This window comes from Juglans microcarpa x Juglans regia, chromosome 1S, assembly GCF_004785595.1.
Source record: "Juglans microcarpa x Juglans regia isolate MS1-56 chromosome 1S, Jm3101_v1.0, whole genome shotgun sequence".
NCBI classification, from domain to species: Eukaryota; Viridiplantae; Streptophyta; class Magnoliopsida; order Fagales; family Juglandaceae; genus Juglans; species Juglans microcarpa x Juglans regia.
The window spans coordinates 1,799,418-1,811,982 of record NC_054595.1 but is presented as its reverse complement, the minus strand read 5'-3'; positions in this window follow the sequence as shown (position 1 = coordinate 1,811,982).

Below are 12,565 nucleotides of genomic sequence, written 5' to 3'. Positions count from 1 at the left end.
GTGACCAATCTTTAGGCTTGTCTCCCACATAGATTCTTAAGTAATTCTCGACCCACTTGTTAACTGCTTCTGTCTAGCCATCCGTTTGGGGTTAGCTAGCAATGCTAAAGGCTAACTGCACCCCCTGTAAGGAGAATAGTTCCCTCCAGAATTTACTTGTGAAAGTAGGGTCTATGTTCGAGATGATGGAACTCAGCATCCCATGCAGTTTGAAGATATGCTTCATAAACAACTGATCAACCACCTTAGAGCACTAGCATTGGTTTCTTTATATATATATGTGCAAAATCACATATTTTGGATATTAATTTTGCATATGAAGAAAAACTTTCACATTAGATTATGCATCTTTGAGCCAAATAATAATAAAATTTTATTATTTTATTATTTATTTTTTCCCTAAAATTATTATTTTTTTATATTTTACAATTAGCACCCACCGCATATTCCTTGAAATGAGCATGATCCACCAGACAACCATATCCATATGTTTTAGAAGACAACCAGAAATAAAATACAATTGGGAATCAAAAGAGAAACCAATGGTCAAAGAAATCAATTGATTATTATGACAATATATCAATCATACATCGTCGAAGGTAATAAATGAATAAAATTAAGCTATATATTGACGTGACATCAGTTTGCAACAAGAACACAAAACATAACCAAATTTCTCAAAACATCTTGCATAGTATGTGAAGAGTGATAACACGGCATAAATAGCTAGAAGCACATATGACTGCAACTCGTCAAAAAAAGAACTTGGTCACATATCTCAAATGTTCTCTCTAAGTACAACATATCTTGGAGCTTTATTACCATTAGCACGAAAAGAGGACAGGTTTAACTTAACAATCTAAACTAATCTTAGCTAGGGAAGGCACCATGCAACGTGTAAAATAATTAATTCATGTTGATTGTTGAGCCAACAAACAATAAATTATTCAAACAAATGCTCTAAAATGTATCCAGGTAAGTACAAACACCATTAAGAAATTTAGAAGATTACAATCTATTGCTATAATTGAAAATTCAGACATTTTTGTTGGACCTTAAAGCAACAACCAAATCCCCTTCATCTAAAATACATATTCCACAAAAGTGATCCAAAAGTCAAATAGCAAGCTCCAGCAGCTCCCACCACCACCAAACAGCAAGCACCATCAGCTCCATAGCAGCTCCTAACAATTTCCAAACAGTTGATAGCAACCAAAAGTACAAAAAGAATGATGAAATTGGTGTGCAACCAACAGTACAACAATGGAAGTCAAAATCTGTGAATTACAAAATCTGTCACCAAATCTGTCACAAAATTTGAAATCTGTCATGTTGAAGAGTATTTACCTTAGGTTTCCAAATAGTGGAAGTTGAAATCTCCGAACACAAGAGGAGAAAGGGTGAAATCGAAAACCCCCAGGAAATCAAAATCAAGAACTATCAAAGAGAAAGGCCCAGAAACGAAATCGGAAAATTTTTGGTGTCGTTGATCTCATACTCATTGATGAGCAAGCAACAAAGAGAAAGGCCCAGAAATTTTTTCGTTGGTGTCGAGATGTCAGATTCTTTTGGATTCCTTTCGTTGGTGGAGAGAGAGAGAGAGAGAGAGAGAGAGGAGAAAGTAATTTTGAGAGACAGAGTTTCCATTGCTGGAGAGGAAAAAAAAAGTTTGGAGAGTGAACAGTGTATCTTCAAATTTGTAGAAATATTGTTCATAACTATGTAAATTTTTGAAGATACACAATCTAATGTAGACCAATTTAAAGTCATATTATGTAAATATATAAATGCATAATCCTATACTAGTGCTCTTAGCAGTGTAGGGATGAGTAGTTGACACGAAATGGGCATACTTGGTAAACCCGTCAACTGTAACCCATAGTGCATTGAACTTACCAAATGTAGGAAGCCCTTCAATAAAATCCATAGTGATGTCTGCTCAGGGTCTAGAGGGTATAGGTAATGGCTAGAGCAAGCCACTAAGAAGGGTGTTATCCACCTTTACCACCTAGCATGTATCACACGCCTTAAGAAAGGCTCTAACATCATATTTTTGGCTAGGCCAACAAAAATCCATTTTTACTCTGTAGATTGTTTCGTCAAAGCCAAGATGTCCCCTTGTAGGGCTACTGTGCACCAGATCTAGAAGTTTGTTGATAAAAGCTTTGTTGTCAAGAATACAAATCCCCTACTTGTAGAACAACATCCCATTTTTTACTGCATAAGGGGTGGGCAAGTCCCCAGCTTGGTATCTTCTCCACAGGTCTTGTATTTGGATCTGAATCATATAAAGATTTAATCTCTGCCATCCAATTCCAACTAGGGAGTGAGATAAGGGCTACCCTCACCTATTCTTCTCCCTTTTACATTGACAATGCATCTACTATAAGATTCTCCCTCCCCATTTTGTATTCCACGGCAAAGTCATAGCCCATCAGCTTGGATATCCATTTCTGTTGCATCGTAATTCCCATCCTCTGGTCTAGTAGAAATTTGAGGTTTTGATGGTTAGTTTTGACAACAAAGGCTTAGCCCAATAAATAAGGACGTCATTTTTGCACAGCTAAGACTAGTGCAAATAATTCTTTTTTATTGGTAGACATCCTTAATGCTCTTCTCCTCAGAGCCTTACTGTAGAAGGCTAGGGGTCTCTCTTCCTGCATCAAAATAGCTCAAATGCCCTCTCAAGAGACATCATATTCAATCACAAATGGAAACTGAAAATTAGGTAAGGCCAGAACTGGAGGTTGAGTGACTGTTGTCTTCAACTTCTCAAATGCAACTTGAGCTTCACTATCCCATTTAAAACTGTCTTTCTTCAATAATTTTGTTAATTTGGCAGCAAGAGCTTTATATTCTCTTATAAACCTCTTATAATATCCAATTAGACCTAGAAAACCCTTCAAGGCCTTAATGGATTGTGGTATGGGCCAGTCAAGCATGGCACTTAGCTTTTCAGGGTTAGGGTCAGCTCTAACCCCTAGTCAGAAATAAGGTGGCCCAAATATGACACCTCCTCACATGCAAAGTTGCAGTTACTTAACTTGGCAAACAACTTATTCTGCCTTAGAGTGTCAAAAGTTACTTTTAAATGGTATACATGTGTCTCTGCATCTCGACTGTATATTAAAATGTCATAAGAAAAAACAAGATAAACTTTCTGAGATAAGGTTTAAAACATGGTTCATTAAGCTCTGAAAAGTCGATGGAGCATTAGTTAAGCCAAATAGCATAACTAGGAACTCGCAGTATCCCTCCTGTGTCCAAAATGCAATTTTGGGGATGTCATATGGCTTGACCCGTATTTGATGGTAACCCAACCTTAAATCGAGTTTAGAAAACACCTTAACTCCGTGCAACTCATCCAATAAATTCTTCCACTATAGGAATGAGATATTTATCCTTCACAGTCATACTATTTTAAAGCCCTGTAATCCACGCTTAAGCACCATGTACCATCTACCTTTCTCACCAAAAGCACAGGTGAAGAATAAAGGCTTTGATTGGGGTGGATAACCCCTGAATCCAGCAACTCATTCACAATCATTTCAATCTCTTCTTTTTAAAAATATGGATAACGTTAGGACCATACAGAAACTGATTTTGTTCCTAGTTGGAGGTTGATAGCATGGTCATGGGAACGGGTAGGGGGTAGGCCAATTGGAGTGGAGAATATGTCATGGTATTGTGTTAGGATCTGTTGTATGGGTTTTGGGATTTGTTGGCTCCAGTTTTAAGATTTTTCTTCAATAAGTTGTAGTAGCACCCCTTTGTTCTCCATTTTGTTACATTTGGGGACAGGACCCTCCTCAGTCCAAGTGTTAACAGTGAGCCCTTTTAATTTCACAGTAGTCTTTTGGTGTGTAGACTACATTGTAAGCTCTTTGAAATTCCACAAAATTGAGCCCAACCCTTGCAACCAATGCACCCCAAGCACTGTGTCACAACCAGCTACAACCAAGACATACAAATCAACATTAAAATCTCTCCCTGAATTGTCACATTCACCCCTAATAGCTTCCCTTCACTGTCCATTTGATTCTCATTTGCCACTTTAACTCTCACATTTTCATCTTCCACCATAGGTAAGGGAACCCGAGACATCACTGATGGATGCAACAAGTTGTGGGTACTTCCTGAATCTATAAGAATTATCACCCATTGACTGCCAATTTTTCCTTTGACTATCATAGTTCTAGGACTTAAAGAGCCAATAATAGCATGTAAGGAAATTTTCGGATGTTTTCCAAAATTTAACAGCCGCACACAATCCTGTTGGTCTACGATTTGGTCAATTTCTTCTTCTTGGCCTTCAAGCTCTTCCTTAACTTCTTCAATCAAGTATAACTTGGGGCTTTAGAACCTATAACCTAAGTGCCATTTGGAGTCACAATGGTAGCATAGACCCTTCTCCCTCTTAGCCTTCATTTGATTTTGGCTGATTTTCTATATAGGCACTACTGCTTTGCCATGGGATGTGTTTGTTTTAGTGGTATGATGGCTAGGTTTGAATTTAAGGGAAGTTGGTTCTGTGTAATGGGTTTGTGGTTGCCGTGATTTTAATTTTTTGTGGAGTGGGACATTCTCTTCTTAGATCTTGGCCAGGCTATAAGGCAGTAATGAGGTTGGATGAGTTAAACATTCAGATAGATAAATATATTTTTTACAAATTCCTCCCAACTAGTTAGGGCACCAGACTCATCTAAGTCCTGGAACCATACCAAGGTCTTGCCTTCCATATGAAAAGAAACTAGTATCATGCGATGTTGTGGGAGAGTACTATGGAAAGTGAAAAACTAGTTTATCTTGTAGAGCCATCCAAAAAGGTCATCACCCTAAAAAGGTGGGGAAGTCCAAACGCACTGCCCTAAGTTGGATCTCGCCCATGTGAGATATTAATTAATCATTTCTGCTTGTTCCTTCTGTCTCTTATGAACCCAGTGATTGCTTATTGTTTTGCTTATGCAGATCTGACGCCATTGAAGATATTTGGTGCATCAAGGTCTCCATCTGCCTTTGCATAGCTTGCATTTAGAATTCTATAGTTTTGAACGGAGATTCTAAATTCTTGATATAGGTTTCTGTAGTTTTCTTGAAAGAAGTGAATCTTTCTTGTAACTGATTTAGGCGTGTGCCTTCAACCATGGATGGATAGAGAGATCGAGGGCTCTGGTACCAACTGTCACAGCTAGTAATAAGCAAGGGTGTAATTAAGTAGATGGATATGAAGTGGAATTGTATTCATTCATGAAATTAGCTCAATAGTGCTCTCTTCGAGGGGAGCTCCTACACAAAGATGATGAACAGTAAAATAATATGGATGATCTCTTTTCTTCCCCCCGCATATCTCATATAACTAACAAAAGTAGTACTAAAATGTCCTTCTTGTCATTAGGCCCACGACTACATAAAAGAACTACTATATCTATTACATAAAAAGGGAAATAATAACATTAGAGCCCCAAAGAGACTTTTGGCCCATGGCCTAATAACTCCACATGTGTTTGCTGCTAGCATTCCACAGCCCACGATCTCAGAATCCTCAGCCCACTGATTACCTTAGCCAATCACGTGTTTCATTCTTCATTCAACTAGGGTTCCATCTCGACCGACGCAACATTTCCACTCTCCAGTTCTTCCATGTTGGCTTGTCACAGAATTTTGGTTTGAGAGAGAGAAGAGAGAAGCAAAATGTCAAACAAAATTCACATTTTGGCCAAAATACCCAAAATCTGGCCGAAATAAACAAATTAATCAAAAACAGATTTGAATTTGGATCAAGATGCAGCAGTAGCTAGTCCTATGGTGATTATTTTTTATTTGGTCCTTTTTGACAATATATATGTGTGTATAAAATAGAATTTACAATTTTTGTATAATAATTAAAGTTAAAAGTTTCCCGTCACTCAAATATAAATATTTTTTAATTTTTTTATCTAATTATTATTTTATTATTAAAATTTTCCAAATTTCTAAATAAAACATAAAAAAAATTCAATTTTTTTAAATTACAAAACAAAAGTAATATTAAAAAATTATATTCTAACAATATTTTAATTTTATAATATTTTTATTCAATTTTTTTTCTCTATTTTCTTAAAATCTCATAAAATATCTTAACTCAAATTATTTTATTATTATTTACAAATTTTTCATCTCATTTCAACATTCAAATGAAGTAGACATTACTCCATTTTCATTATTGTATTTTAGATTTTGATCGTTTTGATCATTCAACTATCAGCCCCAATATTAAGCTCATACCACGAGCTTTGTAAGTCACATCATCATTAATAAAAATACATCTAGTGTTTTATAAAAACATAATTGAAAGAATAATTATTTTTAAATTTCTAAAAATAATTTTAAAAGATTAAATAAAAAAATTGACTTTTTTTTAACTTAAAAAAATAATAATAATAAATAAATAAATAAAAAATTGACTGTTAAAGGGGTGGTTGCCACTTGAAATGGATTTGGGGGTGGCTGCGGCCACAACAAGATACACATGATAGTGACTGCAACAACACTTAAATTAGCACACTTGGTGTGTTTCAATTGGCGATTACGTGACATACATGACATGTGGCAGTGGCTTTGTTAGTAGATCTGACGGTTATGTAAAATTAAATGATTAAAATGATCGAAGTTCAGAGCAGAAGAATTTAAAAAAAAAAAAATCATTTTTTAAAAATAAGGAGTAATCTACATAAAAGACCAAATCATATGAAATATTTTAATATTTACCAATAGATATCGTCACGTATGACGTATGTAGTGGATTATTGGTATTTCAGAGATGATAATGCTAGAACTACTGCTTCGGGCTCTCGCTGGCTCTGGCATATGATTTTTTTATATATTTTTTTAAGTTATTTTTTATATAAATTTTTTTAATATTTTTTAATATTTTAAAAAATAAAATAAATTTAAAATATTATTAAAAAATATTTTTTTAATCAGAAAGTAAAAAAAATATCATAAAGTAAAATAAAAAACGTAATTAATAATGAAGTATTTTTTAATGATATTATAATTTTTTTAAAATATTTAAAATTATTAAAAAAATCTATATAAAAAAAGAACTAAAAAAACACAAAAAGGATACATATTAGAGCCCAGCGGGGGCTCCCAATAGGAGCCGAGCTGAAAAAAGTATGGTTATGGTTAGGATGCCAACTGTTATGACAGTTGCGACAGTTGCGACATTATAAGAGTTGCTTAAAGTTCTGTTTATATATAGAAATAATTTTATCTTATTTTATTATTACGGTATTTATAAATTTTTATATAAAATATAGTAAGTAATTCAAAATTTTTAAATAATAATAATATTAAAAAAATATTCTAACAATATTTTATTTTAACAATTAAAATTATCTCATCTCACTATTCAAATGAATCTTAAAAGTTATTGCTTTGTGTGCATTCGACAAGATCTCATTGCTCGAATTTTGAGTTTAAAAACTTAAAATATGTTTTTAACAGCCTAAAAACTAATTTAAAGAGAATTGGTATATTTGGTAAATTTATTAAAAATAATTGAAGTACTTATAAAAAAATAAAAAATCCAGTTTTTCTGAAAGCACGAAATTGAACTTTGTTAAAAAGCTCATGTAGATAACGTTATATTTTTTAAAATAAACATAATTAACTTTAAAAAGAAAAATAAAAATACTTCAAGTGCATGTTAACAAAACAATAAATAACTTTTTAATAATAGATATTTTTTTAATAAAATTCTAAAATTAAAAATTCTATCATGAAAATCTCTATTTTTTGCTGCAAATTCAAATAGATACTAAGAGGACAGTATCAGCGTTAGAAGTCCTTTTTTTTTTTTTTTTTTTTTTTTTAGTAAACAAAAATATAAATGATCTACAAAAATTCAAATGATCTGCATTGGAGTAGTCAAACAATAAAAACTTGAAATATGTGCTACAACATTTGAGAGTATTTCTTCATATTTGAAGATGTATTATTCAACTTCAAAAGTAATATTTTATTCTAAAAAATAAGACCCAATTACTTTGATATTTTATTCTAAAAATAAGACCAACTAATAGTTGAGAAATAGGTTGAGAAAAAATAATAGTTGGAAAATAATAATTTAAGTAAATTAACTAACATATGATTAGTGTAGTTACAAAATATGAAAAAATAAATAAAAAAAAATTATTATTAAAAAATAATATTATATTATTATTTTGACTCATCCAATCGAGAGTTATGACTTGAATGCTTTTAAATTTATGACAAATATGTACTTTTAATTAAGAGAAAAGATATTTATAACTGTGAATTGTACAACTGCGAATTGTGCAACTGCTGCGTAATCGTTTTGAAAAAAATAAATAAAACATGAGACTCACATGAAAAAAATTAATTTTTTAATAATGAACCCACTCTTTTTCAAAATAATTACGCGGTGTTTACGTACTTCATTATTGTATGTAGAATTACTCTTTAATTAAATTTTGAAGATAATTTTGATGAAACCAATGGTAATGTTCTAATACCTGCAAAACGGCTTTCAAATTCTGTGGCCATTAATAAAATCATATTATTTATCAAAAATCATACTGTCTCTCTCCTATTTCTCTTTCTAGCCAGCGTCCAAGACACTGCCCAGCTCCAAACCTTTCGCCGATCCACGTACCAGCCACCGTGAAATCGCCGTAAGCTCCCTCTCCCTCACGTTATACTCTCTCTCTCTCTCACACACCTCTCACTTTTTCTCTCTTTCTCACCTTAGTTCTCTCTCTCCCTCTTTGAGAAAGCCAGATTACAAAAATACATGTCCCAATTTAGTATTGACCATATAGAGTTTATTATTTATGATGATGTTTTTATGATAAAAATCAAGAGAAAATAAACGTTTGGACGTGAAAATAATTTTAAGATTTAATTATGTGAATATATTGGTGAGTGATGATATTTTAGGGTTATGAGGATACAGGCATTAAGAAAATATATATTATTTTAGTATTTTAGGTTTTATTACAAAGTATGGGATTGATTAGAAATTGAGTGTATATTACGTGCCTATTTTATAGGTGATTGATTAAGTGCCAGAAATAGTATTTGATTAAAGCTATCATGTAAGTAGTTTGATCATAAAATCAGGATTAACACATGTTAACTAGTTAGATATATAATTATTAAAATCAATTCTTTAGAAGCTAATATTTATGTATTATGCATGTCATGATATCTATAAGTACGTTATTCATCATAATTCATTATCATGTTTAATTCTGTATTTTATAGTTATTTATCTATTATGCATATCATGTATCTCACGTTGTGTAAGACACGTAAACTTTCACAAGACAAGTATAAGACACAAATTAAGATTAATCAGATGGTCATTCAAATGAATAGTGCCAATGTAGTCAGGGTGGATGTGCAAGTTACGGACTCAAATGTGATCTACCACAGCGATTTGTCTTGTGGCCACAAGATGTGGGACTGGTGCACAAACTTTCACACATAATTAAATGTGTTAGCAAATTAGATAAGTCAAATAATTTAAATAAGTTAGATAATTCAGATTAATCAAATAAATAAGATAAGTCAATATCAGTTATGATAAGAAAAATCATGCATGAGTCTTTAGGTGGTTATATACGCTTGAAGGGGGGATTGGGGGAAATCATCCAAAATATTCTCAAGGTCTTGTTCTATTATTCATGTGGAGGAGCTTCCCTCGAAAAAAGTAGTTATCATTTCAGATTTATCATAGTATTAATTTCATTTCCATTAAATGTTTACATTCCATTTGAATTACTAGCTATTACAAAATCAATAGATTTGAGTTTGATATAAATGAGTTTAGATTAAAACTGGTTGACCCGTTAAGACACGATTAATAAATAGGTCAATACGAGTCAACATGCTTAACCCGAAATTATCCCTTAATAATCCGTTTAAATTTTATTTCAAAATTATAATTTTATTATTATTGAGTTGTAATATTGATATTTCTCAATATGCTTATATTTTTATTGTTGGGATTGAAATTTTGGACATATACTCAAATCTGTTCTTGTGGGGTTTCTAATATTGGTTTTATTACAATGGCTACTAATAAAATTGTTATTGTGGGGTTTGTATATGCATAATAAACAGTAGTCTTATTGTTTTTTTAGATATTGTGGGCTATTTGTGGCTACTAATAAATATATTTTAACTTTTTTGTAAAATTAGGTTAATCAGGTCAAATGAGTTGAGTGTGTTAGTTCAAACATATTTATATGAAACGGGTTGAAATGAGTCATGTCATTTTGACATATTTCTCATTAATTAGTAAATGGATTACACGACTCATCTCGTTATTTAAATTGGTCGAGTTAAGGTTTGAAAGTTTGACACGTTTAGTTTAAAGGCTCAAGTTTGAATTGATTCATATAATCGAATATCCATGACTTGACACGATACGAACACGATCCGCAGACACGAATTACCACCTGTGTGTATGTGTGTTATATATATTTATTATGCATATACCTAACAAATTCCCAAATGGAGTGCTATATATAAAATTCAAAGTAGGAATGTATGCATATATAGGGACAGTACCTTTTGCATTTTCAAAATGGTATACAATTTTCACATCCCAAAGTATCACTTTTTAGCAATTTGTGTAATTGATTATGATTTGATCGCTAAGACTATGTCACGTTTTATTTTTTGTCTAAATTAATAGTCTGAATTGCCAAATTGTTGATAATTGGAGATGTAAATTTATAAAAATTCATAATTTAGAAGACGTAAGATTTACTTTCCCACACACACTGCATATCTCCCCCATATTCTCATTTCCTCCTCATTTGTGCTAATTTAATAGTCACTAGACTCACTAGACGTGATACTGCCACCATTAGGAGACTTTAGTGTTTAATTATCATTAAGAAAACCCTTATGATATAAATCTAAATAACAGAATCATCATTCACAACAGAAGCAGAGAGAGAGAGAGAGAGAGAGAGAGAGATAGAGAGAGAAGTGAAAAGAGAGACCAATCAGTACTTACTTTGAAGCCTTTTTCTCTCTAACCTCCTTATACCTCTCTCTTAGCACAATTCGATAGACGATAACCCACGCACCTGGATTGACCAACTGGACACCGAGAAGTAATTTTTTTCTTTTCCTATTTTATTTCAAGAAATTAAAAAAATAATATAATATTCACATTATATTATTTCTATTTTAAAACTTGTAATTATCTAGATGAAACATATTTAACAAAAATCTCACGTTCACTGGATAGCTAGTTGTGCGATATATATATAAATTGCGCTAATTAAAAACTTTGTAAATATATGTTACTATTATACATTATTTAGTGAAATACAAAATTTAGTTTATAATTTACATATATTACCTCTTTTTTATAGTTCCCATTATATAGATCGTTTCCATGGTTCAACCTTACCTTTTAATTCCAATATATGAAAAGTTTAGTTGTAAGATTATCAGTATTAAAAATACAAATTTGAAATTTATATGTTTCTTTATTACTTTTTAAACATTTTTTTTTATTCCGACCCTAAAAGTACTTATAATCATCGCTTCCATGCATTAATCCTATCCATTGGAGTAAGATTTTCGGAAAGCCTAGATGCCTTTGTATCAATGATGTTAGAATGATCATCTACCTCTTGAGGGCTCAACTTATAATTAGGTTTGTGCAAAATAATTTTTTGGCCCGATCCGTCAGTAATATTCGACCCATCCACCAGATAAAATCGAATTAAAGAAAGATGCGGGTTGGTTTGATCTATTAAGCGGATGAAACCGTAGCCCCCGATCTCTCATCTTTCTCCTCACAAAAAATCCTAAGCCTATGCCTCTCTCTCTCTCTCTCTCACACTGCCGTAGGTCTCTCTCTCACTCTCACTCTTTCTCTCTTCGACTGCAACTCCATGAAGTTACGAACACCTGTATCTCAATTTTTGCATCAACATTTCTTCTTTCTTTGACCAGTAAGATCAAGTGAGCAGTCGATGTCCTTGATCACGATGATGGACTTCGCAGTAGTCTCAATCAAAAGCTTTCGCAGCTCTGTGTTATCCTTCACTGTTGTGGGCTCAAGATCATAGACATCATAGTCTAACAGGTTTGCCATTGTTGCAATCATCGTTGACTTCCCTGTCCCAGGAGGGCCATAGGAAGATAACCCCTCTTCAATGGCTTCCCAATCTTTTCATAATAGTTTTTACTCTTGCTGAAAGTCAACAAGTCGTCAACAATCTATTGCTTCATCTTTGGATCTAAACCGATTCGTTCAAGAGAAACACTACTTTGCCTACCCATTTGTACCGCTCCATTTGACTGCTTGGCAAATTTTTTTATTTTTTATTTTACTTAGTAATTAAGGAAGTGATTTTAAGTGTATTGATATTTTTTTATTTTTTAAAAATATTTAAATGTATTAAAAAAATGTGAAAAGAAAAAAAGAAAAAGAAAAAAATTTTACACTGGACGGTACGCCCAGCAATCAACATGGGGCGGCATAGTAGCCGCACCCTTCTTTCAAAGCTAGCTGGATGCGAGCCGATAA